General features: G+C 31.6%; 1 long non-coding RNA gene across 4 annotated transcripts; it reads left to right on the plus strand.

Annotated features, from left to right (window-relative positions):
* Positions 1-607: 607 nt before the first annotated feature.
* LOC127258014 (uncharacterized) lies at positions 608-6,147 on the plus strand. 4 transcript variants are annotated; one of them, XR_007840206.1, is made up of 4 exons: positions 608-1,175; positions 3,192-3,352; positions 4,614-4,827; positions 5,913-6,147. It is a non-coding gene; the product is annotated as an uncharacterized LOC127258014 (long non-coding RNA). The 4 variants fall into 4 exon arrangements; XR_007840208.1 differs by having other exon boundaries at positions 3,195-3,352; XR_007840207.1 differs by lacking the exon at positions 3,192-3,352 and having other exon boundaries at positions 608-827; positions 998-1,175.
* Positions 6,148-6,480: the final 333 nt, after the last annotated feature.

The raw sequence follows: 6,480 nt of genomic DNA on the forward strand, positions 1-6,480 counted from the left end.
TTTAATATGATGGAATATTAGTATTTTCATCTCCATAAATAACATATTGGAAAAGAATTGAAGATTTGCGGTTTTGATTAGGTTCGGTAGGATCACAAATAAAGTTTTAGCCTATATTTATATAATTTTTCTTCCCCTAAGTGTTATTTTTTTAAATGCTATTCCCTTCGTCCTAGTTATTTTGTCTCATCTAATTTAGATACGAAGTTTTAAATATTATATAATTAGTAAGTAATTAAAAAATGTATCAGTTAAAATAATTATAATTTAATAAAAATAATTATAAATTAAAATTAAGATGATTAAATAGTTTAATTAAAATAAAAAAAATTATAAATTTTAAAATATAATTAAAATGTATAATTATATTTTAAAAAAATAAATAAATTATATAGACAGATAAAAATAGAAAAGGCGAACCAGAGAGTACCATTTTTCATTCAAGCGGTAGAAATTAAATGTTTTTCTATTCAAAGATTATTATTATTATTTTTTTAGTATTTTCAGAACCACTTCAAGCAAGTGTAGTGGCCTGACCCAATTTGAATGAATGTTTTGAGGGGTTTTATTATTATTTCTTTTACTAATATAAAAATTCATTCCACAATGGCCTACTGCTGGAGGTATTATTTTTGTTCATAGGTGGATATTGCCTGGTGCAGCCGAGGCGATATCGGGGACAACTGGACATAAATTTTATTTTTCTCTTTGTTCTTTCCATATTTATTTTTTTTGTTCTCTCTACTATGAGTGAACTCGATTTCTCTCTCACGGTGACCGGTTACTTCTCTGGCAACCACAGAAGCTTTTCTCCGGCATCTAATTCGGTAATATTTCTTTTAAATTTTCATAAATTATTTCTTCAATTCAAAATATGCATGAGGAATGAAATTCCTTGATTAAATTGAAAATTTCGAACAAAAACGAAGGGAGATTGAAAATGTTTAGAGGGAGAACAATTAATTGTGTCTTTGTGCTTTCTATAAAATCTTCAAAGATTGCTAACGAGTAGCAGGGGGAGTGAAACGGAGCAAAAATTTTCGATACTCTCCGTGTCCGGAGTTTGCCCGGATAAATTGAGGCGGAAAAGTGACAAATCGGGAGAGAATAACAAGGGTGAAATTTTCTTTCTAAGGCGGGGGAATAAAGGTTTTCGAGGAAGAAATAAAACTCTGGTACGGTCTTTGATTTTTTTAAAATATTTTGTTGGCCACAAATAAGCTGCTGGACCATTCTTTAATTAAATCTTCCTTGGAAATAAAGTCTTCGACATGTGTGCATTTGCTTTTATTTGGAGGCTTTTTTAAGTGTGGGACACTGCAATTACTCTTAGAGCAGGTGCAGTTGTTGTATTCTCCAAGCCTTCTTCATTCACTCAGGCTTTTTAAAAAAATTATGTAACACGATGTCCTGTTTTGAGAAACATAAAAAACAAAAAGCTTTTGTTTGGCTTGGTACAGGCGATGGCTTGACAAAAAGCTTTTCAAATTATTTCACTAAACAAGTAAACAATTAATTTTGCAATTTTACTTGAGTGATATGGACATTATCTTTATCTTCATTTGTCTTCTTTTGTTTTGCTTTTTCCACCCCTTAGGTTGTTCATACCAAGATCCACCAATATTATAATTTTAATTTTATTCATGTCATCATAATCTAAATGATCAATTTTCAAGATATTCAAAAGTTGTGTTATTAGACGATGATGATGATGATATATGAGTGAAATAATTTTTTCGAGATAAGTTAGCATCTTCTTTCATTTATATCTCACGTGGGAAGCCGCAGCTGCTACCCGAAAGTATGTACTGGGTAAACCTCGACCCGAAAATAATACTTATATACGAAATTCACACCAAAAAATCGCAAAAAATATAACAAAATATTTATATAATATAGCACATACCATTCTCATAATCAGGACATTTGCCCATAGCGCCAAGCACACATCTTTTGAGTGAGCCTAGCATAAACAATATATATATATTTACTCACTATATTATAAAATAAATTAATGCTATAATATTATTATCTCATAAGTACGTATCTCATACTTCATCTGAAGTTGTAAACTTTTTAGTAATTTTGTCATACCCAAAACCAGAGCTAAACTTCATAAGATTTGAATAGGATATCCAACGGTTTTTAACCATTTGAGGTGGCTTTGGTAATTGTTATACATTTTATTACACTGAAGTCTTTTTATGAAGAGGAAGTAGTCTTTCTTCCACTGTTCCTTTGGAAAAAACACCATTATTATCACGCCACCCTCGAGTCGCAGCTTCAACCCTGAGTTCTAAAAATAGTTTATTAAGATATATACGTAAATAATTTAATACTTTAATTTTTTTTAATAAACATATATCTAGATACATTGCATATAAATAAGTAATTAAATAAAAATAGATATCTTCTTCTTATAATTTCAAGAGAATAAATAATTTATATGTATAAACTCAGGATTATTTGCATTGATTCCCCTATTATCTTAAATAGACCACATAAAATTATACTTCCTCCGTCTCAAACGCCGTGCAACATTTGTATTTGAGACGATAATTTAGGTGGGAAGTATTAAGTATAGTAATTTGAGATAATTTGAATATTCAGTAATGTGATTGGAGAGAGAAATGATTATTTATTTTTTTATTTGAGTGATGTGATAGGATAAAATGAAATATATATTAATATATGTATATAAATATTATTCATTATTTCTAAATTTGGCAATGTTGCAGTGAGTTTGGGACAAAAAAAAAAAAAAATATTGCAGAGTGTTTGAGACAGAGAGAGTAGTAAATAGTATAACAATATTGAATTGAATATGGCATAAGATATTTTACAAACATATAATATATAATTAACAAATTATAAAATATCAAAACAAATTAACATGTGCAGTAAATACAAATGAAACTGATCAACCACATGAAACCAAAATCAAAATTTTCATGGTTTGATTTCGGTTTCAATATTTATTGAATCGTAAATAAATTTGCCCTCAGTTTCAAACCTACGTCGGTTTTTTTTTTTTTTTTATTTCAAATACTAAACCAAAATTGATTTTTATACAGTTCAATTTCAATTCTTTTGTTCTCAAAACCGTAAACTGTCGGTTCGAATTGAAACCTACCATTTAATATTTATTTATTTATTTAGAAAATAAAAATAATTAAATCTTACCGGAACAGTAGAGGAGTGTAAAGAACGGGAAAAAATCAATGCAACAATCGACGCCAAAAGAAATTAGTGCAATCGACACAAAGTGGAAAAAAGAAAAAGGTGCACAAAAGCAATAACACGAGTGGAGGCTGATTAGGTTAGAAGAATGAACGGCGGCGGCGTTGATTAGGTTAGTAGATAAATTTTATAAGTTATATATATACTAGCGCTTGTGAAAGCGTGCTACGCCGCGCGGCTTCTTGTTGTAGTTGAGCTTTTTTTATTGAATGAATTGGTGTATTTATTGTGTTGTGGTATTTAATTGGTGAATTCGCTAGTTGAGGGATTTGTGTATTTGAAAAAGGAAAATATATAAGTATGTTTTTATAAGTTATCTATATGATTGTTTGGGTGAATGAGTTTGCAATAAAATAATTTGTTTCCACAATTTTATTGGAACTGGATTAGGTATCAAAGTAATTGTATGGCTGAATAGAAAGTGTAGTTAAAGTTGTACCAAATAGAAAAGAGGTTGCGGGAACTGGTTTAGTAGGTGAACCGAAACATGTTATAAGAAATGTGGTTGGTAAGGTGGTTGTTATGAGCATAAGTTCATTTTATATTGGTATATAAACCCCAAAATTGGTGATGATATATAGGTATACAGATTATCTTGTCCGATCATGTAATTTTGACTATATCATTGTTCAAAAATGTAAATGACATCTCCTAATGTTCTTTACACTGAATGTTGGTATGATGTTATTTATTTTGCGCATTGTATTACCCTTTCAATGTTGGATGCAAAATGACTTAAACCTTTAATTTGTTAAATCGATGGTCGGGTGGGGTCGTTGGTTGTTTCGTGATGTCAAAGCTTAAATGGAAGCTGGTTCATATTTCGTTTATCATACAATTGACTTGCCGATTTGAGATGTGCATGTTAGGACGACCTCTGAGTATTGTAAGCGACCAAGGTCGTACTTGCTGCATTTGTAAACAACGATGGTTTCAATTGGGTAGCCTCTTGAGAATAATTGAAACGGTTGGAAATAGTGGGTATTTCAAGAGAGTTTTTGGGAATTAGTAGGTAGAATCGTTTATGTTGATAGAATTTAATTTTTTAAGTAAATTTCAAATAAAAAATATTTCAATATACATATTATTTTGTAGAAAATTATTATTTTAATAACATAGGAAAAAAATTAACTTAAAAAATATAATATAAAAAGATATTTAAAAATTAAAAATTGGTTTTTTTTTTATTGTTTGCACAGTTAACAAAAATTTTATTTATATAATTTATTGCCTCAAACGCCGGAACTTTTGTGTCCCGAAGGTCGGCCTTTGGTTTTGGATTGGCGTGATTGGTCGGGAGACGACACTGTCTTGAGCATAGAAAACCACCTACTGATTGATCAACTAAAATATTAATACATTTTAATTTTTAGGTAGAACGATTCTTATGGGTTCGGTGGCTTCACATTTGGTACTTCGGGTTTCGGCGACTGTGAGGAAGGGTTCGGTGGCTTCACAGTTGGTACTTCGGGTTTCGGCGACTCTGAGGAAGTATGTCTTTCGGTCGGTTCATGTCCCCGAACAATAATCAGAGGTTTACGATGGGGTTCAGTAGACAGTGGCCTCGGCCTTGATATGCAAAATTTCGTAAGCTCCTATTATGTATTTTCTTCTACGCTGCATTATGTAAATTGGGAAATAGTTGAGGGTATGGATTTACGGATTAAGCATGTCTCTGATTTAAGTGTTGTAGTATTATGTAGAGATATGTGGATGCGTGAGATTGTAACTGTATATTTTTTTGTCGTGTTTTTAATGTTGTGATAATTTTTTGGGATAATACGATACCAAAAAATATATTAATATAAGGATTACAAGAAAGCAGAAACGGACAAATATTTTTTTTCAGACAGCGGCCCTGCTGGTGGTGGAGGTGGAGGTGGAGGATTGTTAATTACAAACGTAATATAGTAACTACTTATATTAAGTCCGTTGGGGATAGTAAAGGAAAGCATTTGTTGTTTAGAAAATAGAAATTCACGGTTCGGAAACATACGTTGGCATGCATCGTCATTTCTTCGCAGTCAACTTTGTTTCCTTTGTTGATGTGAAAACGTCTGCTTGTTTACCTCTATTTTTGGGAAACACTGGAGTGTCATCATCCAATAGAAATGGCGATAGATTCTTGCGGACTCCATCTATCATAGAGAAGTGGAATATAAATTGTGTTTATAAAGATAGATTTAGTAGTTGATAGTTGTAGTTTAGGAGGATGTAAAAACCGGAATTTTGGGGTCGAAATGTTGTTGCTAAGGTTTTTTATCTCTGACAACGACGGAGTGAGGCCTAAAGATTGGTTATTCTTTCTGCTGGATGTATCCGGTATTTCTTCAGTTAGATCTTCTATATCTATGTGCGAAAAGTCCGAGTATTAGATTAATGTGTTAACTTGAAACAAATGATTCGCAAGATGATATATCTTTTATTGATTGTACGTTGTAACTTGAAGTCCATGCTTCAATTTTGTTGATAGTGTAGTTGTCTGTGTTGAATCTTGTGTACATAGATGTTTTTTTCTTGATTGTGAATATGAACTTGCTACTCTTAACATCGTTGTTTCGCCTTTCACAAAGTGCGGTCATGTCATGTACATAGCATTAGTCTCACAAATATTTGTTTAAAAATGGTTTAATATAATTGTGTTTTATAACCTTTTATGTTTTGTCTTTCAGGGTGGCAAGGTCACAGTTCAAAAGCAAGCTGACAATTTTCTCGTACGCAACACATTTGGCGGAAGCTGTGTCGTCTGCAACCGTTGTCGTTAACATGTATCTGAGAGGTAAAAGTAGGTGTGATTATATTATATAAGTAAAATGTTTATAAAGCATTTGTCTACCTTTTTTTGCTTGTTTGGACACTCGAGCACTTAAATTAATAGAATGTACGTGGTGGAGGGTTTCTTGTCGATGTGTGACATTATGTTTGTTGTCAATAGGATTTGAAATGAACCTCGTGTCTTATGATCAACCAATTGTATGTGTAATTATTACAATGTATTAAGTTGACAGTAGTATGAGATATAATTCGGTTCAAAAGAGATTAGGAAATTAACCTGTGATTGCGCATTTCTTCAACTGTAGTTAAAGCCAATGCATGTGTCCAATGTTGTTGAGCAGGTGTTCCTGACTGTTTCAGTTGAACGAGCTCAACTAGATAATTTTTTTGGTCCAGTTTCCTATGGGTAAAGTGTGTATGTAAATTTAGTAGAGCAAAGTTTCTTTCTGGTAGTAATTTGTGATA

Source organism: Andrographis paniculata, unplaced genomic scaffold (assembly GCF_009805555.1).
Source record: "Andrographis paniculata isolate CXL003 unplaced genomic scaffold, ASM980555v1 Contig14END, whole genome shotgun sequence".
Taxonomy (NCBI): domain Eukaryota; kingdom Viridiplantae; phylum Streptophyta; class Magnoliopsida; order Lamiales; family Acanthaceae; genus Andrographis; species Andrographis paniculata.